Source organism: Lipotes vexillifer, unplaced genomic scaffold, assembly GCF_000442215.2.
Source record: "Lipotes vexillifer unplaced genomic scaffold, Lipotes_vexillifer_v1.1 scaffold335, whole genome shotgun sequence".
Taxonomy (NCBI): Eukaryota; Metazoa; Chordata; class Mammalia; order Artiodactyla; family Lipotidae; genus Lipotes; species Lipotes vexillifer.
Window position 1 is genome coordinate 1,587,088 of NW_006781329.1, and position 24,521 is coordinate 1,611,608.

Consider the following 24,521-nt stretch of genomic DNA (forward strand, 5'->3'; position numbering starts at 1 on the left):
TCCCTTGAGTCTGAGTTGTTTTTATGATTTACTTTAACCAGTAGGAGGCAGGGAAAGTTAAATTAGGCTATTCCTTTTGCTCGGTCTTAAGAGACCTTGCAACTTCCACCTTTACTTTCTAGGAATGCTAAGCTGAGGTCATCTTGTGAGGAAGCCGATGTAGCCTACTGGAGGATGAGCTGCGTTGTGGAGAAGATACAAGCAACACAGCAGACGGCACAACTCCAGACTTATGAGGTTTTTTTTGCATCTTCCCTCTGTTGGTGTATCTCGAGTACTGGATACTCAAAGTGGATACTTTCACACCTTCCTCTCTTCCATGACAAATTTATTTTCAATAATAATAATTTTCTTGGCATATTCTTTAATTTTAAAACAATTGGCAAAATAATGAATGTCAATTGCAAAGATATTCATTCACATGGATAAAAATATTTTGTGTATAAATTAAAAATTGTATTTCCGAAACAAAAATATTATTTCTGACAATTCTCACTTTGCCTCACCTTTAAAATACTTTTACATAAATAAAATCCCAAGTGGTAATAGGATAATGATTGTAAACACAAAGAAACAGAACTTGAGTTCCTTCTATTCTGTTGTTCTATCCTTGTGAAGTTCAAATCTTAAACAGAAGAATATATAGTGCCATAGGGTTGGAGATACAAACTGCACACAAAGAAAGCCTGAAAAATTCCCAATCATTATGAAATTATTTTTAAAACAAATGTGTAGTTAGTTGATTCTGTGTGTGTTGGGGTTGCCAGCTGTAGTAAGTTTTCCAAATTAACTTCCAGGTAGAATACAGTGTTTTTTAAAGAATAGGTAATAAAATGTACTAATTTGAAACTTACATACACATTATTAAAACTTAAGAACTTCAGCATTGTCTAGAAATTAGACTAATGCTATAGAGTGCCCCTCCAAAATTCATGTTAAAACCTAATCCCCAATGTGATGGTATTTGGAGGTGGGGCCTTTGAGAAGTCATTAGGTCATGAAGGTGAAGCTCTCATGAATGGGATTAGTGCCCTTATAAAAGAGACCACAGAGAGCTCCCTCACCCCTTCTGCCATGTGAGGATAGAGCATCTGTGAGCTAGGAAGTGGGTCCTCATCAGAACCTGATCATGGTGGTGCCCTCAAGACTTCTGGCCTCCCAAACTATGAGAAATGAATTTCTGTTGTTTATAAGTTACCCAGTCTATGGCAGTCTGTTATAGTCTATAAGTTACCCAGTCTATCACAGTTTGTTATAACAGCCTGAAAAGACCAAGACTACTCCCCCCAGTTGTTTTTTGGGGAGGAGTAGTTTATCCTGACACTATTTAGAAATACTGGCACATGGTGATAACCAAAAGCAGACTGACTTTTAGCCAGTTTTTATTACTGTTTTGAAATTCTACAATGTACCTTGTTGCCTGTACCTTGGGTGAACTGTTTTCAGTCATTCTATATCTTATCTCACTGCAACCCCATGAATGAGCCAGATGAGACCAGCAGAACCACCCAATCAACACAAAGAACTGTCAGAAATAATAAATGGTTATTCTATGCTGTCAAGTTTTGAAGTGATAGCCATATATAACTGGTGCAGGGAACAGTCACTTAGAGCAATTGGCCTAGATTTTTCTTCCTGATGCAAGATACAAATGTAGGTGCTTTAAATGTGTACTGGCCGCCATGTTTGAAGTTGAAGGTAAAGATTTGGAGAATATGTGTATATATTCTGGCTTATTTAAAAAGATGAAATCATTTTAAACAAGATTGGAGAGGTGGTTTAAGAAGGAAACAAGGAGAGAAAAGTGTATCTGTGGGGATTGGATATTTAGAATTTTCATGAAGATATTGGAAAATGGGTAAGTGTTTCAAAGAAATCAAATCAAAGAAATCCTGCTGAGGATAAATCCTGGTAGCATCCTGAGCATGAAACCAGACTTTCTGGAGGGAGATTTTAATATCCATGAAACAATGAGGCACATCCCTAGGTAGTAGCAAAGATACAAAGCTTTCTCCCCTAGACCAGGAAGAATAACACATTGTGGGGATTAATAGTTTCCTGGTATGAAGCTTTGACATACTTAGTTTGTAGGTAATTTCTGGAGAACTGTGTAAGATATCATGAGAAAAAATTGGCAAAAATTAATAAGTAAAACCCACTAATAACTTTTAATTTATGTTGGGGTCAATTATATAACCAAAGATAAATGCTATTTCCATATACTGTACCTGAAAAGTCTACAAATAGGAAACTGAAGTCACAGAAACTAGAAAGTTATTTTAAACATTTCTTTGTTAATCATGACTTTTTTGACTTTGATTGATTTTTTGTGATATCCCAAACCTTTCTTTCTCAAAGAATGGATTGTTTTTTGGGGGGGAGGGTTATAATTTGGCAAAGATCAAGTGCATATTTTGAAAATTGGAAAGACTGTGGTTACCAGAAGAGGTGATCGTCTGTTCAGGTGAAATTAAACTGAAGCTTGTAAGGCTGAGAAATAAATTCCTGGAAATAATGAAGAGCTGTAAGTTTCAGCTGCTGTGGAATACAATAGATGTCTAAGGTAGAAGAACAATGATGGAGGATGCACTGGTGACAATGGATGATCAGGGCTGAAAATTATGATCCCAGTTGGCCAATGACAAACGAGAAATTTGAAAATTTAATTTTGAGTGATGAATATAAACTCATGTATCACTGAGACTTAATGGGTAGAAATTTTGGAATATAATGTGGCAATGGGGAGTAAGTATATGTCTTATTCAAACAACATGGAATGTAAGAGCATAGTCTGGATGTGCTGTGATTTATAATAAGTATACATTTGGGCTTTGTCCCCATTTCTGGCACAGAAATCCTAAGTCCCTTGGAATTCCCTAAGTGAAGAGAGCATAAATGTGTCTTGATATTTTAATGGTGACTTTTGGATTGTATAGAAGGTTGGAGCTGGTTGCCAGTGGAGCAGGCTATGTGATTAGAGGGTTTCAGCCTGGCTATCCCACCCCACCACCCTTCCCTTAGTCCCCCAACCTCCAGGGAGGGAAGAGAGTCTTGTTCAATCTCCACTGGCCAATGATTTGATCAATCCTCCTTTTGTAATAAAGCCTCCATAAAAAACTCAAAAGGACTGGGTTTGGAGAGCTTCTGGGTTGGTGAGTGGTGTACTCAGTATGTGAAAGCTCTGCAGACTTTCTCCATACCTTGCCCTGTGCATCTCTTCCATCTGGTTGTTCCTGAATTACATCATTTTATAATAAACTGGTAAGCTAGTAGATAAAATGTTTCTCTGAGTTCTGGAGCCATCCAGAACTAGTGAACTAATCAAACCCAAGGAAAAGGTAGTGGGAACCTCTGATTCATAGCCATTTGGTCAGAAGCACAGGTGACACCGTGGTCTTGTAACTGACGTCTGAAGTGTGGAGGGGGGCAATCTTGTAGAACTTAACCCTTAACCTGTATCCCAAGAAGGGGGTCGTTGGACCCTTCAGTCTATAGCTGGTTGATCAGAAGCACAGGTGACAAGCTGACATCTTAAGTGGAGGGCAGTCTTGTGGGCCCTTAACCTGTGGAATTTGATGCTCTCTCCCAGTAGCTAGTGTCAGAATTGAGTTGAATTGTAGGATGCCCAGCTGGTATCAGAGAACTGCTTGGTGGTTTGAGGAATAAGCTCCCCTTCCCCCTGACAAATTAAAATTGTTGGATGGTCAGAACCTTTTTTGTAAGATAATCCATTTTTAATAGGGTAGAGGTGTAATGAATGGTGGAGACGTTTTGGGAATGATATAAAGAGAGAAAAATAGACCTGATGTTTTTGTGGAATGGACTAAAGCATGCCTAGTCAGAGAATGGGAGTGAGGTTTTCATGATAAAAATTACAAAACTAGTAAAGAGGCAAGACACAAAGGCGTGGCATATTTTTATTTACTGTCCAGACTTTATTAGAAGTGTCCTATTAAAAATGGAGGAGTTGGTACATGATTAATATTCCTGGCTGACAGTGAATTTCATAATTAAAAAAAACATTAAGAGAAACTGCTGGTCTGCACTTATTTTAACTAATAAGAAAAAACAGCTTGATACAAGAACAGTGTCAGGAAATTTGGGGTGGAAGTCATCATGATATGATAGAAGTTCTTCATAGGTAAAGAAGGAAAAGGTGACTTGGTCAGACCTGATCCCAGCATCCTTGAAGGTATAAAAGGTAAAGTTTAGAGAAAATCAAGTTATAATTCCATAGCTAAGGATTCAAAATGAACCATAGCTAAAATGATGTAGAAATATGTAACAACGACAGCAGTGATAACTGAGTTTCTACTACAAATTACTTACTCTCCCAGGCTTCCATGTTCTTCTAGAAAAACAGTTTGCTTTCTCATTTATCATGGACCCTAAAGAGGAGAAAAGGTGTGTGTGTGGGAGAACCAGTGTGACTGCTTATAGATAAGCTCAGATATTTTTAAAAGTCACATGTAAAGAGTAAAGGAACGTGTCCCCAATAAGGGCTAAGTGTAAAATTGTGGCAGAAAACTGTAGGAAAATGTTACAAATATACTGAGCTCAGAATATTCTGAGGCTTGAGAAAGATGCCAACCTAGAACAATTCTGCAAGGCAGGAATTAGTCAGGGGCTGCCTGTGGTGCATCCAGGATGACAGTGACAGAAATGCTGTTCCCTACTCATGTTTGCTTCCCTCTCTGTCAAGAAGAAGCTGCAAACTGGAAAGAAAACAAATATAGCTTAAGCAGTATTTAAATGTGTGATGGGGAGATAAGTGACAAAGAGAATCTTGCTGTTTTAAATGTTTGTATCTCTGGATCATATCTGAAACTGGGATAGGACCACGTCCAAGTGAAGCAGTCATGGTCAGGCAATCATGCTTCTACCTATTGTGTGTTTGTGGTTCTGTCTGCTGCTAACTGGCATTCTTAAATAAAATAAATGTTAATGAATTTATTTGATATTATATGACATGTAACCTTATGAGCAGCATTCCAAAAAGTATTTTCAGAGCAAAATAAATCCTAACAATGGCAATTTTAACAAGTAATTTTGGGTAATGCTGGTGACTTTGCTAAGATATCAAGTTATGTTATTTGAATATTATCCAATAGCATTTGCTGGTATTTTCCAGTGTTTGAATATTTGCTATAGCCTATGGCTCCTTGTAATTACTATTAAACATATATTTCTAATTTAGTAACCAATGTTTTAGATATCCATAATAATGAGTAAAGAGTATGAATAATATTGAAAGTATTTCAAGAGTAACTTAAGGTTTCAGAAATTCCTGAGAATTCCTGGGAATCTGATTTATTGTTGCCAAATCCCAAAGATTAATATCTGTCAGCAATTTGGAAATGTTAAGTGAATCACTGTGTGCTCATAACAATTATGACAAACCTGATTTCATTTTTGCTGGTGGGAGTGGAATGTTTCTTAACCAGGCTGCCTTTGATTTATTGCAACTGGATTTTAATAAAGCATTTCACAGTCTCTTGTTATATCTTATAACAAGTGGAGAATATGGAGATATCTGAGCTGAATAATAGCACCATTAAGTAAATTTGTAGCTTGTTAAAACAACAATATCTGAAGTAAGTATGTTGATTAACAGATCAATATCATCTTGAAGGTAGCATACTAGAGGCCAGCCTCATGGCTATGACCTTGGCCATGCCCTCATGAATGATTTAAAAGAAGCTAAAAAAAATTACTTTTCATATATGTGTAGTATTATTAAACAGACATAGAATGTGTAAATAATATATTGGCTGATAAAGACTCAAAAATTTCCAGTAAGTTGGAAGAAGATGCTAAGAACAACCAGATGAAATTTAAGGCTAGCAATTAGATTTAAAAAACCCAGCTTTACAAGTATATAATGCAGGAGCCTTAAAATTACTGACAATTTATGTGGGAGAATAATCCTAGAAGTTTTAATTGACTGGACATTCAATATGAACTTACAGTAAGACTGGGTTTCCAAGAAATCTAATGTGATCTTTAGTTTCATTAACATAAATAACATATCCAGAAAATGCAAGGTATTAGTATCCTTGGATTCTATGTGGGTCAGTATCTAGAGTATTGTATTCAGTTTGGGAGTGTCATTGATAAATGGGAATAAGTCCAGAAGATGATGCCCAGAATAGAAAAAAGGTATCTAGATATCACACCATGAGAGAACTGGAGGAGTTTCACTGGATAAGGGAATACTGATGGGGAAGAACCATTGTTTTGATATATCTGAAGGACCCAGTCTTGCCTATGCATATGAACTAGAGATTACACTTATTCAATATAGCCCTAGGTAACTGGGACTGATTAGTTTAGGTTATATGGAGATAGATTATAATTCAAATTACAAAAACATAATGGGAAAGGCTCTAAACTCCCCATCACTGAACACATACAAACAGAGGTTAGTTTTGTTGCTTCACAATTTACCTGTTTTATTTTCCTGCATTTTCTGGGAGATTGTACTGGGTGACATCTAAGTTTCTTTCATTGGGAAGACTCTAAGATATTATATAATAACCAATAAGCAGACCTGAAAATGGAGAAAGCGAGCATATCTGCCATATTATTGACTCTGATTTGTTACAGTCAGATTAGACTGACCAACTATTCTAGTTTGCCTTGTGCTGTCCCAGTTTTAACACTGCAAGTCCTATTTCCCAGGAAACCTCTTAGTCCTGGGCAAACAAGAGTTGGTCACCCTCGTTAGACTCAGGCAGTAATACAAGGTGTACATCTTATCTCTTGAGTTGATTATAGAGTTGATCCATGGACTGGGATTTGCTCTAAAGTGTTGGTTGATCTGATTTCCACCCCCACCCCCAGCCTCCGCTACTATCCACATCCCACACCAGAGTGGTATATTTGTAACTATTGATGAAACTACATTGACATATCATTATACAAAGTCCATAGTTTATATTAGGGTTCACTCTTGGTGGTGTATTTTCTGTACGTGTAGACAAATGTATAAAGGCATTTATCCACTACTGTAGTATCATAAAGAAGAGTTTCATGGCCCTAAAAATCTCCTAAGAATATACCTATTCATCTTTTCCTCCCCCTAAATCCCTGGCAACCACAGACTTTTTTTTTTAACTGCTTCTATAGTTTTGCCTTTTCCAGAATGTCATATAGTTGGAATTATACAATATGTAGCCTTTTTAGATTGGCTTCTTTCACTTAATAATATGCATTTAATGGGCTTCCCTGGTGGCGCAGTGGTTGAGAGTCCGCCTGCCGACGCAGGGCATACGGGTTCGCGCCCCGGTCTGGGAGGATCCCACATGCCGCAGAGCGGCTGGGCCCGTGAGCCATGGCCGCTGAGCCTGCACGTCCGGAGCCTGTGCTCCGCAACGGGAGAGGCCACAACAGTGAGAGGCCCGTGTACCGCAAAAAGAAAAAAAAAACAAAAAAAATAAAAATAAAAAAATAATATGCATTTAAGCATTCTCTATCACACAATTTTCTAACTATTTAGATTAAAAAAATATACTAGGAGTCTCAACAAATGAGAGGGGCCTACATATCTTGACCCACAAAAGAGTCTACTCTCGGGAGGCTTAATTTACTTCTCTAAATCTCGATTTCCTCATTAGCAAAATGGAGAATAATAACACTTACCTTGGAATGCTGTTTTGAGGATTAGAGGTATTGGATAACAAATAACACTATAATAGTGGATTGCTATTGTGAGATTATTGTGAAGGACCCAATGATATAGGAAGTAATTGATAAGAAAAAAAATGAGGGAGTAATACAAAGAAATAAAATAGTACTATCAGCAAAAGGCTTATAAGTTTTCTTCCCTAGAGAGAAGAGAGTGGGTTCCTATGGCACTTTTGCTTCTTTTGCTTCTGTTTGGGAATGATTTAGGAGGAGAGACTCCATTTGCAATAGCTACTCCCAAGATCTGTCCATGGAAGGCAGGATGTTACGAAATAATAGATTGGTATGCTCTTTTTTTTTTTTTTTTTTGGCTGTGTTGGATCTTTTTTGCTGCACACAGGCTTTCTCTAGTTGCAGCAAGCAGGGGCTACTCTTCATTGTGTTACACGGGCTTTTCATTGTGGCGGCTTCTCTTGTTGGCGGAGCACAGGCTCTAGGCGCGTGGGCTTCAGTAGTTGCAGCATGTGGGCTCAGTAGTTGTGGCACATGGACTTAGTTTCTCCACGGCATGTGGGATATTCCCAGATGAGAGATCGAACCCGTGTCCCCTGCATTGGCAGACGGATATGCTCTTAAATGTAGTCAGTAATGAGAGGTTAGAATTAGAGGGAAATTTGTCTCAAGATTCACTGTACGTGAAGGTATAGGATGGGCTGGGTGGTAGAATATGAAAGTGAGTGTGCCAAGGCCTCATGTGTTCACAGACGGTGTCAATATTTTTCAGTAGGCTGGGTGTTTGGCATGCTCAGGTCTCCCATGGGTACTCAGTGTCTATTGCCATCTTCACACCTGATACTTGTTTTATGAATTTTACAATCTGTTTTCTTACTTGAATGATGTGCCAGATATTTTCTGTTTGCCTCCACCTCTCGCCCCCCATATCTACTTTCTATACTTCTCTACTCTGCTGTCTGTGCTGGAAGGCTGATCTGTATGGACCACATCAATAGGTCCCATTCAGGTACAGGTATCTTTTCCTAACTCTGTGTCAAGTTCTACATTTAAGATACTTCCTGGAGTTCTGAGAGAGGGAGACAGTGAAATCTGTTACACAGAAAGTATCCATAAAATTTAATGAATTGTGGCAAGTCATAACAGATTGTATGGATTGTACTACTACAGGTTCAGTTCCTCTGTGTAGTAGGTGCTTAAATAATATTCACAATTAACATCACATGTTCCTTGTAGAGAACAAACATATGGACACCAAGGGGGGAAAGTGGTGAGGGGGTGTGGTGGTGTGATGAATTGGGAGATTAGGATTGACATATATACACTAATATGTATAAAATATATAACTAATAAGAACCTGCTGTATAAAAAAATAAATACAATAAAATTCAAAACAAGCAAAACAATCACATGTTCCATTCTGAAAATAAGGCTAAAGCATTTTAGTTTTCTTCAAAGAGTAAATGTTGAAAAACTAAAATTTTTTTCAGGTTTCTGAAAGGGGTAACTGGGCTAGGACATTTACAATTTTTATTCCTTCATTCTTTTACTTTCCTCTTTCTTTCCTTTTCTCTCCCCCCACCCCCCACCTTTTTTTTTTTAGCACTGCTTGAATAATGTAAGATGAGTACTGGTATAAAAGCATGGGTATCTGGAAGGCATAGATTTATCAGAAGGGACTGCCACCTAAGCAAAATTTGACACTGGCACTTGGACTCTTCCTTCCATTTTAATGATTTTCAGGATATAGTCTTTAGATAACAACAGATAAACAGAAAGATAAACAGAAACCTTTAGCTAACTAATAATCAAAATCCTGTATAGGTAGATTACATTTTATTATTAAGCTCACATTTACAACTTAGGTTATACATGGGATATTTTGCCAAGTTGGAAGTTATTTTTTTCTAATTTTTTCTCCATTATTCATGTTACTAATTTATTGTTATAATTAAGAAATAAAAGATTATTTAAGCATTTGCAAGAAAAGTCCCCAATAAAGTCTTAGTGTCTGTATTGTTTGAGATCTGGAGAACAAACTGATTCACTCCTAGATATCATTAAAGTATTTAACTCAATTTCAATTATCATTGATAGGAATTTTTAATTAAAATGTTTCACAGAGTGCAGGCTAAGTCATAATATAGTCTAGTGAAATCCCTTATTTCAGTTACTGCAATTTATATTTTCCTACAATTTTAATCTCTTCTTTGTATGTCACTAGAGTGGTAGGTTTTCATTATGTTCATTTTGAAATTTTGATGAATAATTTCATTAATGATCCCCATATAAAAGGCTATGTGGGGCTTCCCTGGTGGCGCAGTGGTTGAGAGTCCGCCTGCCGATGCAGGGGACACGGGTTCGTGCCCCGGTCTGGGAGGATCCCACATGCTGCAGAGCGGCTGGGCCCGTGAGCCATGGCCGCTGAGCCTGTGCGTCCGGAGCCTGTGCTCCGCAACGGGAGAGGCCACAACAGTGAGAGGCCCACATACCGCAAAAAAAAAAAAAAAAAAAAAAAAAGGCTATGTGTCTGTCCATCCATCCTCTATTCATACATTCATTTATGTGCCAGGAAATGTGTTAATGTGTGGAAAAGCAAGAAAAGAAACTAAATTATTACTGTCAGTGAACTTGCAGAACTAATGAAAGAGGCAAAAAAATTGACAATTAGTGTGATGTGGTTAGGCTGCTAATTTAGACTAGGGTGGTCAGTGAAGGATTTTTTGAAGGAGATGAAAACCTAGAGGTAGGAAACAGGGGTTTGGGTGGATGGTAAGTTGCCGGTGAGCGAAATTATAACTGGGAATTATCTGAGTGAATGGAGAGAGTGAGGAGGCTAGAGGCTGAAGCTCATTCGAGGGCATAAAGATCATGCCATATTTGGGGAGGTGTAATGTACATTGTTTAATACATCTGGAGTATAGGGGATTGGTGAGAACCATGATGTGCCCAGAGTTACAGGCAGATGTCAGATCATGAAAGCTCTCTTGTGAGCTCGGAGAGTTTTCATTTTTTTTCCAAAATTCATTGGCAAGCCAGAGATGGGTGTTGAGTAGAGCAGAGTGATCAAATATGTGTTTTAGAAGGATTACTCTCAGAGCTGTGGAGAATAGATAGGAGGGGCCATTAGACTATGGTGAATGAAAGCAGGGACCAGGTCTATTTGCTCACCACTGTACCTCTAGGAACTTGCCCAGTGTCTGATGCATGGTAATTCTTTCATCAATATTTGTTGAATATAGGAATAAACACAGAGACCATGTAGGAAACTTTTGAGGTAATCCAGGTAAGAAATGATGGAGATAATTGAGAAGGATAAAAAAGTGGGTAGTTTGGATCAGTGTTTTTCAAATTTTTCTAATTAAGACCTACATTAGGAAATATACATACATGACTCAGTACATATAGGCATATGTGCACACATACCCATACTTAAAACTAATGTTTTACTAAACAGTATTTTCTCCTAGTACCTGTGGCACACTCTATTTTCTATTCTATGTCATGCCATGCTATACTATTTGTATTAGTTTGATAGAGCTGCTGTAATAAAAACCACAGACTTGGTGGCTTAAACAAAAGAAATGCATTTTCTCACAATTCTGGAGGCTAGAATTCTGAGGTCAAGGTGTCAGCAGGTTTGGTTTCCTTTGAGGGCCATGAGGAAAGCATCTGTTCCAGGCATCACTCCTTGACTTGTAGAAGGCAGTCTTCTTCCTGTATCTTTGTATGGACTTAGCTCCTTGCATGTCTGTGTCCTAGTCTTTTCTTATAAGAACATCAGTTATATTGGATTAGGGTCCACGGATGTGACTTCATCTTACCCTAATTACCTCTTTAGGCCTTTTCTCTAAATACAGTCACGTTCTGAGGTACTGAATGTTAGGACTTCAACATATGAATCTGGGGGGACACAATAACACTATTCTATTAAGAAAATCAACTGAAGTCCATTGTGCACATTAGGGTTCACTCTTTGTGCTGTCCATTCTGTGGGTTTTTAAAAATCTATGTAATTACATGTATACATCTATATAGCCTCATGTAGAATAGCGTCACTGTTCTAAAAATTTCCTGTGCTTCACCTCTTCGTTCTTCCCCTTCCCAAATCCCTGGCAGCCGCTAACGTTTTTACCATCTCCATAGTTTTGCCTTTTCCAGATTTTATATAGTTAGAATCATACAGTATATAGCCTTTTCAGATTGGCTTCTTTCACTTAGTAATATTTTCTTTTTAAAATGTTGCTTCTAAACTGTTAAGTTGATTTCATGACCGACTAAAGGATTGCTAACTTCTATTTGGAAAACATCGGTGTAAGGAGATACTAAAGGAGGTAGAACTGTCAGGACTTGGTGACTGTTAAGGTAAGGAGAGGAGAGGAGTAGGGGTCTGGGACTTAGGAGACAGTCTGTCATGTATATCTGGCTGACATGCAGGTGTTAATTGAAGTCCTGGATGTGGTTGGGTCCACTCATAAAGTGAAGAGAGGGTGAAAATTGAAGAGTTGAGGAATAAATCCTAGAGAACGTGAATTCCATAGGTGTCAAACTTCGTCTTGGGTTTAAATTTGAGACGAACATCTTTAGCTGTGTTGGTTTACCATTTTGTTCCTGTGAGTTGTTCATATCTTGTATAAACATTTTTTATTGATTTATTGATCTTTTTAACAGTTTGAGATAGAGTTTTCTATATTAAAGGAAATATTTGAAAACATATAGTAATGGACTATTTTGCCCTTTTTATTTGTCTTTTAGCTTTGTCTATGATGTTAGTAGCTATGCAGAAATTTTAGATTTTTATGTAGTCAATTTTACCAACGTGTAACTTTATATCTCCTGAATTTTATGGCATGCTTAGCAAGGCCTTCTCCACTCTAATGTTTCATAAATAACATTGCTGTACGTTTTCTTAAAGTACATTTATTCATTTGTTTAAGCTTTAAATTTGAAAATTTTATTATTCTGAAATAATGTTGATGTATGGGGCAACATAGGGATCTAATTTTGGTTTTACCCATATGACCTGGCAAATGACCTAGCACTCTTTATTGAAGAATTCTCTTTTCTTCTCTGATTTTAAATGATATATTTATCACATACCAATATATAATATGTATTTGAGTTATTTCTGAAGTCTTCATTCTGTTTCATTAGTCTGCCTGTCTACTCCTGACCAGAACAACATAATTTTAATTCATTTTATGATATACCTTTGAGATACTGGCTAGGGCTCGTCTTTCACCCACATACATTTCCATGGATAGCTTCACTTATTTAGTCTTCCAAGTGATCTTTAAAATAAATTGTCAGATCATGTCTCCACCTTAGAAATCCCCACCCCCAAACAAACAAATACTTTGGAAACTTGGCTGGGACTGTAATGAAATGACAAAGTAGGAAGGTTGCCTTCTTCCCACTAATGATTCATTATATATAATTTTATAGGGTATCCATCTCGTTTAGGACAGTGGACTTATAGCATCTGCAAAAATTTCTTCCCCAACCCATAAGAAAATATAAGAAAAGTAAGTTCTATGCAAAACAGTGCCCTTAGCATACCAGGCAGACAGAACATGCCAAAACTGCAAAAATAACTGTCTGTAAAGGACAAAAAAATGACCAAATTCCAGTAAGTGATCTTTCACATCACCATCTCATATCCAAAGAAAAACTGTGAGGAAGACAAGAGGGAGGCAAGCAAGGAGCCGTAATGGTGATTTGGAAGACTGTCTCAAAATATTATATCTACCCTGAATCTGGAAAAAATCAAAATCAAAACCTGGAAAGGTATCTGTCGAAATCAGAGCAAGAGCTACAGGTCAGAGGCTTAAGAGTTCCTGTGATTTAAAGGGACAGGCCCAGTTTACAGGGAGAGATGCAATTACATGGACAGACCGGATTTAAATAGGCACTCTTCAAAATGCACAACTTCTGGAGGAAAAAATGGCAAAGAACTGGAAAGTGCTCCTTTGCAGTCTGGTAGTTAAGTAGAAATAGAAATGAAGGGTAGGGGAGATTTTTAAGAAAGGCAAGAAAAAAAGAGAACCATGAAATTAGAGGACTCATACCCTTTCCCCAACATCAAAACAAATAAAAACTCCTTGCTAAAGTTTCTTGACTGTGCTGTACTGACAGAAGAGTGTGTTATTAAGAATTGGGAATACTGGAAAATACTCCAGTATAATAAAAATGAACAAAATAAAGACAAAGTCCATATAGAGATATTGCAGAAAATTAGTAAATGAAATTTCACACATAACTGAGAAAATTAACAACCCCTCACCTTGAAAAATGAAAACAAAGCCGAAGAAAACTGTAAGCCAGTAACTCTAAACAAGATTAAATACACTCAAACAAGCATTTGAGGATTTGAGAAACCATCTTTAATCAGAAATTTGAAAATTAAAACAGAAACGGGGGCTTCCCTGGTGGCGCAGTGGTTGAGAGTCCACCTGCCGATGCAGGGGACATGGGTTCGTGCCCCGGTCCAGGAAGATCCCACATGCCGTGGAGTGGCTGGACCCATGAGCCATGGCCGCTGAGCCTGTGCGTCCGGAGCCCATGCTCCGCAGCGGGAGAGGCCACAACAGTGAGAGGCCCATGTACCGCAAAAAACAAAACAAACAAAACAGAAATGGACAAAAGAAAATTGAGAAGAGAGATTGAACTCAGAAATAGAAAAAAAAAAACGTACCTCGTAAATGAAGAAATAAGTTACAATAATAAGCTCAATAAATATTGTAAATTCCAAGAATAAACTTGAAGAAAAGTTTATTAAGGCACGTTGGGAAAAAAAAAAAACTAGGCAAACAAAGAAATGAAAATCAAAAGAAATGACAACATCAAAAAAGAAGAAAAAAATGGTCAGAGAGAAAGTAGTGAAAAGGGAAACAAGGAAAAAAATAATAACATTAATATTCTCAGAATCTGTAAGGAAGAAAACAATTTGAAAAAGGAACAGAGGTAGTATTTAAAACCATAATCCAGGAAAAAATTTCAGAGATAAGAAAAGACCTAATTTATGCATTGAATGGGTTCATCACATACCTGGGAAAATTAATCAAGAATAATAAACTCTAAGACATATCTTAGTAAAACAATTAAATTTCAAAGATAAAGGTAAAATTCACCAGTCTTTAAAAAAACTCAAATAATTCATAAGGGCAAAGTAAACGGGCATCAGGCTTTTCAATCCAAGACACAGAAGAAGACAAAAATGGAGCAGCACTTTAAAAAAAATTTGAGGAACATACGAACTAAGAATTTTACATCCAGACAGCTGACCTTCACACAGCAAGGCTATTAAAGGTTTCAGCACATGAGAACATCAGGATCTCTGCACTCATTGGCTATTCTTGAGGAATCTACTAGAAGATGAGCATCTCCTAACTAGGTAAGGACTGGGAAACCTTCAGCAAAAGGACTGTTGTGCATACTTAAAATATATGTGTTTGAGACTACAACTAAGGAAAAGATGAGAATTAAAGACTGATGTGCACGTATTATAAATTGTGGCAGTATATAATGTCAATGATGAAACTCAATAAAACTAAAAATAGAAGTAAATGGGGAAGAGGTACATAGAGAAAGCTTATTGCTGTATAGATAATTGATAAGTGTTAAAACATACTGAACAACAACTGATAAATCAGAGTAAAAGGTTAAATAAGAAAACAGTGAACTAAGGGCATTAAATAATTTATATATAGAAAGATAACCATTCAAATAAAAATACAACCTTTCTAAAGATACATCTTGAAGAGAAAGAAATATACCAACTCTAATAAAATATACACAACTATGAAATAGTAATATGTTGAAATGCAGTGTAGCAATTATATCAATAAATGTGAATGGGCTTAACTCATCTATTAAGAGGAAAAGATTTTCATTTTGGCCTCCCCAGTAAGACCCAGATATATGCTGTACAGAATAGAAAACCTAAAATAAAGTAATTCAGGAAGACTAAAAATAAAGGGATGTTCATACTGGATGTTGCTGGAATTTCAGAAGGGAATGCAGTTGTAACAAATCTGTGTTTCAAATGTGTGACATAACCTCACTGTAGTGAAGGGGGTGGGGGAAAGAAGAACTGACCTAAGTAACTTTGGAGAATGGTGTTTTTGTTTTCTTTTTAAACATCCTTATTGGAGTATAATTGCTTTAAAGTGGTGTGTTAGTTTCTGCTTTATAACAAAGTGAATCAGATATACATATATCCCCATATCTCCACCCTCTTGCGTCTCCCTCCCATGCTCCCTATCCCACCCCTCTAGGTGGTCACAAAGCACCAAGCTGATCTCCCTGTGCTATGCGGCTGCTTCCCACTAGCTATCTATATAAGTCCATGCCACCTCTCTCACTTCGTCCCAGCTTACCCTTCCCCCTCCCCATGTCCTCAAGTCCATTCTCTACGTTTGCGTCTTTATTCCTGTCCTGCCCTTAGGTTCTTCAGAACCATTTTTTTTTTTTTTAGATTCCATATATATGTGTTAGCATATGGTATTTGTTTTTCTCTTTCTGACTTACTTCACTCTGTGTGACAGACTCTAGGTCCATCCACCTTACTACAAATAACTCAATTTCGTTTCTTTTTATGGTCGAGTAATATTCCATTGTATATATGTGCCACAGAATTGTGTTTTGTTGGGAAACTATAAAGCTAAAACCAAAAGAAACAGTACATAAACACTATAGTCTAGTCAGTAACTTTCTCTCTCAAGGGAGTATCGGTTAACAATTCTGAATCTGCTTTTCCTGTGTACTGGAGAGGTGAATGGTTAGAATCATGTTTTTCTCATGTATTTTGTAATTTTTATTTATAGACTTATTTTGAATGAATTCTTTTTCTCTGTACTTACTGTTTCCTATTTAGGTTTTGGGTTTTTTGTCTTTTGGGGTTTTCTTTGCTTTATTTTTAAATCTCAACTCTGTCCTGGGACTAACAAGTCCAGAAACAACCTTATATTGTTGGCTCAAGCTTCCATCTTATTTGGGGGACATTCCAGATATAGTCTCCAAGGCTGAAGACTGCTTGGCCAGGTGCTGGCTACAAAGCTGGTCTGTTTACTTCATCTTTGCTTGGTGGTCAGCTTCTTACAAGACCTAGAGTAAGACAGAAGACAGCTTTAGCTTCTTTTCATGTACATTCACATATGGGTGAATCTTGTTCCAACTCCTCTTTTCATAAAGTGAGTCTGTGTCCAATCCTTTACTGGATATGGAACACTTAGTCCTTAGTTTGTTGGAGAAAATGAATTCCTACCTGTCTCTTCTTGCCTCTGGAATCAGAGCTCAGCAGGCCAGAACCTTCATCCCTGCATTGTATTAGATTTCTCTTTCATTTCTGCTCCATGGAGATGTGTGTGTGGGGTGTGTGTGTGTGTGTGTGTGTGTGTCTTTTGAAATTTTTGTTTTATATTTTATATACTGTTTTGTGTAGTAAAGTCTAAAAATGTGAACTGCAATTTGACTTGAAATTTCTTATTTCCTTTGAGAGTAGAATTTCAAATTTTTTATGTATCCTGCACATTTTTAAAAAATTTATTGCTAAATTTTTAATCTGTAAACAATATTAGTGTGATCTCTCATCTATTACAATTTCAAACTGGCCACTGTGCAAAGGAACGCTATTGAATTTTATATATATGTATTTTTTTTATAACCAGGTACCTTAAATTTTTTTTCTATTTTTCTAATATTTTTCATAGTATATTTGCTATTGTTTATATAAATGAAATTTTAACATCTGAAAATAATGACAGTTTTGCCTATTCTTTTCTAATGCCTATACTTACTTTATTCTTTTGGGTAAATGTATTAACTGTAACTAAATGTACTAACTGTAATTTCAAGAAGGATATTGTTTTATTCCTAACTTTAATGAAAACAATTCAGTTAATGTTTCTCCATATTTTATGATAGCATCTTTTTATTTTCTTTAGCTCCACTAGGTTGTAGATTAATTAAAACATAGTTTAAAACCTACAATCATTAAAAATTATGTGTGGGCTTCCCTGGTGGCGCAGTGGTTGAGAGTCCGCCTGCCAATGTAGGGACATGGGTTCATGCGCCGTTCCAGGAGGATCCCGCATGCCGCGGAGCGGCTGCGCCTGTGAGCCATGGACACTGAGCCTGCGCGTCCGGAGCCTGTGCTCTGCAACAGGAGAGGCCACAGCGGTGAGAGGCCCGCGTACCACAAAAAAAAAAAAAAAAAATTATGTGTAAATTAAACTTCACATTTTAACTTAAGCATTCATTTGTCACACTTTTGTTATACAATCAAGTCTTCTTATTTGAATATGGGCTACTGATTGGAGATTTACACCCTCTTTAGCATAAACCATACCCATAAAACATTGCATAGAATTTATGTTTTTTAAGTACCTGGCATTTTAAGATATTTATGAAGTAACATGATTCATAATACTTCTAAACTATGACCTTAGCCCAACCATTATTGTTTTCTGAAGTACTTTAATGGTTCATACTTATTGCATCATTCCAAATAATTTAACTGAATTTTCTTAGAAACACTAACTCTTTTTTGACACACATATATATATTTTTTAACATCTTTATTGGAGTATAATTGCTTTACAATGGTGTGTTAATTTCTGCTTTATAGCAAAGTAAATCAGCTATACATAATATTCACTTATAACACTTATAACTTAGTGAATATTCACTTAAAACGAAGTGAATCAGCTATACGTATACATATATCCCCATATCTATACATATACATATATCTCCATATCTCCTCCCTCTCCACCTTCCCTATCCCACCCCTCTAGGTGATCACAAAGCACTGAGCTGATCTCTCTGTGCTATGTGGCTGCTTCCCACTATCTATTTTACATTTGGTAGTGTATATATGTCCATGCCACTCTCTCACTTCGTCCCAGCTTACCCTTCCCATTCCCCGTGTCCTCAAGTCCATTCTCTATGTCTACATCTTTATTCCTGTCCTGCCCCTAGGTTCTTCAGAACCATTTTTTTTTTTTTTAGATTCCATATATATGTGTTAGCACACAGTATTTGTTTTTCTCTTTCTGACTTCACTCTGTATGACAGACTCTAGGTCCATCCACCTCACTACAAATAACTCAGTTTCATTTCTTTTTATGGCTGAGTAATATTCCATTGTATATATGTCCCACATCTTCTTTATCCATTCATCCAATGATGGACACTTAGGTTGTTTCCACCTCCTGGCTATTGTAAATAGAGCTGCAATGAACATTGTGGTACATGAGTCTTTTTGAATTATGGTTTTCTCAGGGTATATGCCCAGTAGTGGGATTGCTGGGTCATATGGCAGTTCTAGTTTTAATTTCTTAAGGAACCTCCATACTGTCCTCCATAGTGACTGTATCAGTTTACATTCCCACCAACAGTGCAAGAGGGTTCCCTTTTCTCCACACCCTCTCCAGCATTTATAGTTTGTAGATTCTTTGATGATGACCATTCTGACTGGTGTGAGGTGATACCTCATTGTAGTTTTGATTTGCATTTCTCTAATGATTAGTGATGTTGAGCATCGTTTCATGTGTTTGTTGGCAGTCTGCATATCTTCTTTGGAGAAATGTCTGTTTAGGTCTTCTGCCCATTTTTGGATTGGGTTGTTTGTTTTTTTGATATTGAGCTGCATGAGCTGCTTGTAAATTTTGGAGATTAGTCCTTTGTCAGTTGCTTCATTTGCAAATATTTTCTCCCATTCTGAGGGTTGCCTTTTTGTCTTGTTTATGTTTTTCTTTGCTGTGAAACTTATATTTTATTGATTGTTGTAGCTTCTAATACTTATGTGGTTATAGCTCAGTATAAACAGTGTTTGGTAACATAGAACTTCGTAAGTATTCACTTACCAAGTTGAAGCATATGTGTATTAACCTATTGAAGATTAGTCTGTTATCTGCCAGTAGTCATAAATCCATGATTACTAATTTCTTTTTTAGAGAGAAAGCTAAGAAGTTATTATTCCTGGAAGCAGACCAAGTAGATGTCAATTAAATTTTCTTTTTAAAATTCTATATATTTGTCTCCCCAAGGAAGGTCATAGCAGTCCGAGTTTACTTTTTAAAAATTAGAAATGTCTATTGAATTTTAATATATTCATTATTTTAATTTTGTAATGACAGTGTGATTTTTCTCTTAAAATGAATTGTATCATTAGTGTTCTTAATATTGAGCTATGCTTGCATTCTGTCTTATTATCATTTGAATTTTATTGTTATAATACATTAACATTTTAATAAATTTGATTACTTTTTTTTAATATACACTGAAATGAACTTGCTATCATTTTATTTAGGATTCTTGCATTGAAATTCACATGTGAAACTGGTCTACATCTTTGCAAACTGCCTTCTTCATAGTTTGGAAATTTTTATAATCTACTGAAGACTCATGAACTTAAATGACATTATTCTTTGAATTTTGTCATGGATGGGATTTTCAAGTAGATGTTTCCTACATTGAGAAGTTTCTTATTAATTGACAATAGCATTGGTATCAATCATCACTGCCACCTATTTCCACTCAACCTTCCTGACATTTCTCCAATCTCCAGTGGGGAGCTTCTGTCTCTTATTCCTAGAGTAAATAAATGATGAACAAAATGAAATATTATACTATATATCATCTGCTGAGTAAATGGTAGGGCTGGGGGTAGTTTTTTATTCCACATACACACACACTCTCTCACACACGCTTTCTCTCATATCGTAACAGAAGATTAATACAAATTGAAATGATTACTGAGGGCCTTTCTCTCCAGTGGCATTAGGTACATGATTTTCTACTGACACTAATGGAACTTCAGTGGGTTTATCTCAGGAAATTGATCCTAAGGATGGCAAACTTTGTTTTTCAAAATTGTTCTACTTGAGAAGATTAAGTTTTCTTTACACAGGAGGTAGATTTAAGTAAACATATGAAAAAAGGAAATGATAAAGTTCATGAACATTTAGATAAGGATGCATCTTGATCATTTCCTTTCTCTGAAATGAATATTCTATTAAATTTATTTACACACTCATTTAAACTGTACTTTCTTTGTGGGTTAATCAGTTCTTAGCTAATTATTAAGCATTTATAATCTTTTTTTATCTACTCATTTTTTTTCGATAGAGACGGCAGCTGAGGACAGAGGGGATATATGGGCATATTCAAGTTATTAGCAATGTATTAGAGGTGAGAAATGCTTTTGAAAAAATAACAAGTGGATATACATCTAGCTATTACATTTCTGTTTTGAAAGTCAAATATTCTATTATTGGCAGATAATTTTCTGCCTCTGGTGTAGGTGTATAATTTCTTATTTTTGAGGTTGGTAAACATTCCTTAAAGTGATATTTTTATCTAAGTGCCCACATTAATACCTATATTTATTTTAGAATCAAGCATGGTATATTACCATGCAGACTTCATTTTTCATTTTTGTTATGAGACATTATTAAACATTTCATGTGTTTTAAATTATTTATAATGCTACATTCAGCAGCATCTTAAACTATTTGCTGATCTTTCTAGAAATTGCATTTCTGATCATGGTCTGCATGTTCAAGAAGGGGGGAAAAAAACTTTATTGTGGTCTTTAAAAAACAAATAATGAACTGAATTTATAAAATACAAAAGAATCAGATCCTAATGTGAATGAGGGTAACTTTCAGAGAAAGATTGTAACATAGTGATAACAGATTTAAGTATAGAAAAAAAACAACAAAGCTACCTTGTTGTCAAACCAGTAGGAACGAATTTTGCCAGAGATTAGTTGTTAACAAAGCTATGAAAAGAAGACATTTGGCACCTTGTGGTTTTAACAGAAGAAAACAGTTGAACCAAGAGTGGAACTATTAAATATTTTTTTAGTATTATTTAAACATTAGAAAGGACATTGAATAATAAAATAATCTTTCCTTATTAAGTTTCTTTCTCTTTAGGTTTATTAACATTTTCATATTTGCCATAATTTTCTTAAGGAAATTGCCAAGTACTTTCTTTAGCTGGGCTAACTTGGCTTTAATTGATCTGTTTTCTGGTTTCCCCGGTTTATAATTAATAGCATGAAAAGAAAAACCCATTCGTACTGCCCATCCCCGAGTAGCCATGGCTATATAATGTAGAACAGTGAATAAATATATCTTTACATTTTCATTCAGAAATCCGGCAATAATGACTTAAGTCTGTTGTCTGGCACAACTCCCAAGTACTTGTAAAGAGACCAAGATCTCTGAAAATGATAGGTCCTTTCCAACACACCGCGCTGAAAATTTTGTCAGTTGTAAAACAATTGTTAGCCATTGTGGGGTTTGGGGCAACAGGGATTTACATGACTATTGAGATAATTTTTTTTTAGAACTGTGTAGGGTCTAGCCAGCAGTTCTTGGCAACATTTTAAACAGCATTAAGTTTCCTGGGAATGCCAAGGATCAGGTCCAGGGAAGCTGACTTTGTCACCATAATTATTTCAAAGCTTATTCTGTTCCAAAATAAAGCAACTTGAGGACAGGTCTGTTGTAAATTTTCTAAGACTGCTTCACATGCAAAGTTCTTCACACGCACGGTCTCTTCCAGACACATGTGTTTGGACCAATTCAGATATGGTTTCTTTGAGTTTTTGCTACTTGGCACCATTACTACAGTCTTGGTCAAAGTCTGAAATTTCAAGATTTAATAGTCATAGGGGAATCATGGCCTCAAATTCACTGTTCCATTGTATGAGAGATGTCAATATGTGAGCCTGTCCAAAGAATGGGTACCAACATCAGGGACAAGAACTGCTTCATATCAGCCCCAAACAGTCGTAAATGGTTTAATTTCTATGTGTGCACATGGGTGGAGAGGAGGGAATTGAGTCCCCATTGATCTTAACGTGTATGGAAAGAGTGACTATTCAATGAACTTTATAATATGCTTAACAACTTAATGAGTTTTAGAATGAAAGGAATCATGTAAATCATTGCAAGTTCACTGTTAAAGTTCAGTGTTCTTATCAGATTAAACTGCCACGACCCTGAAAGAAGTGACTGGAGGGACCACATCGTCTCACTTTTTAATAGGTGAACTGTAAACTAATCACATCCATGGAATACCCTGTCCCATTCCTCCCTCCCTACCCCCACAATTCCAGGAAGGGGTTTGAAAAAGAACCCAGGTATTTGACAGTACATGCTGGGTAAAGACCTGTCCTCCAAACATGTTTTCGTTTGTTTTTTAAATGGCATTTTTTTAAATACATCTTTATTGGAGTATAATTGCTTCACAGTGCTGTGTTATTTTCTATTGTACAACAAAGTGAATCAGCCATATGCACACACGTAGAGGTTTTCAAATTTCACACAAGTGGATGAGACTCAGATCTTATATATCAGCTCAGGCAAACTTTGTGCTTATGTATTACATAATAGAGCAGTTTGGTTTGCAGAACCTGATTTAGGCATAAGTCTTTAAAGGACAAGGGGTGCATTTATTGGAGACCTAAGTGTCAGAGCTGGAGGCAACTATAGACAACATTTGCCAGTATTTTTTCATAGGCAAATAAATTGCACAGAGAAATTATGTGACATGGTTGGGTCATGGAGTTACTCAGGGCTAGACCTAGAGTACAGATCTCCTAACTCTTGATGATGTTTTACTAGATTGGGGAAAAAAAAATCAGCAGGGTTAGAAGCAGCATGAAAGTAAAGATCCATTTTTTGTTGTTGTATTTAGTCAGGGCATCTTTATAGAGTGCTTTGGCCATCTCTCTATAGATATTCAGGGTATATACTTTCTTGTGGAGTCTCTGTTGCAGTGATTTGGGAAACATACAGTATTTTCAGTGAACTTTGTTTTCTTCACGTTGATGATTTCACTTTGTTTCCTTGTAGTACTTCATTACAGAAGGTCATCTTTCAAAATTTATTTTTTTAACACTAGTAGAAATAACTTTTATGATGTAGCTAACTTGAACTCCAGGACTTATTTATTTCAAAGGAATTGGTTCACAATAGAATTTACACTGTATTATGTATTAAATCTATTTGATCTATTTTTTTCAAAAGTTCAAGGTCTTTTTGTATCTTTCTGTTAAACTTAGTTACACACATGGCCCTGGTAATTGCCTCTGAGGGCATCTGTATTTTAGAGTATGTAATGCAGTCCACATATATCCGGTAAGGCATAGAATTTTGCACTCTTGAATAATATTGTAATTTTTTTTAATGATAGCCAAATGCTTTAGAAATGCACTGTTGGATATGGCAGACACATATTTACATTAAATTAAATGAATTTAATGTAAATATATGGCTATTTAAATTAAAATTAAATTTAAATAAAATTTAAAATTTAGCTCCCGAATCACACTAGCCACATTTCAAGTGCTTAGTAGCCACACGTGGCTATAGCTACTGTATTGGGTAGCACAGACATAGGACATTTCTATTATCACAGAACGTTCTATTGGACTGCACTTCTCTAGAAGTATTAGTACTCCGTCCCAAGATCCTTGCATTCAAAATGCCTCCAAGGGCTTCCCTGGTGGCGCAGTGGTTGAGAGTCCGCCTGCCGATGCAGGGGACGCGGGTTCGTGCCCCAGTCCGAGAAGATCCCACGTGCCAGGGAGCGGCTGGGCCCGTGAGCCATGGCCGCTGAGCCTGCGCGTCCGGAGCCTGTGCTCTGCAACGGGAGAGACCACGGCAGAGGCCTGCATACCGCAAAAAAAAAAAAAAAAAAAATGCCTCCAATACCTGAAGAACCACATATCAATTAGTAAATATATCAAGCATGTGATTTTTCTTAAATATTTTAATTCATGACACATTAACACTTTGGTGCTATTTTGTTGACCTTGTCACTTTCTAGATGTGCAGTTTTGAAAAATTTACTCCCTGTGCTTC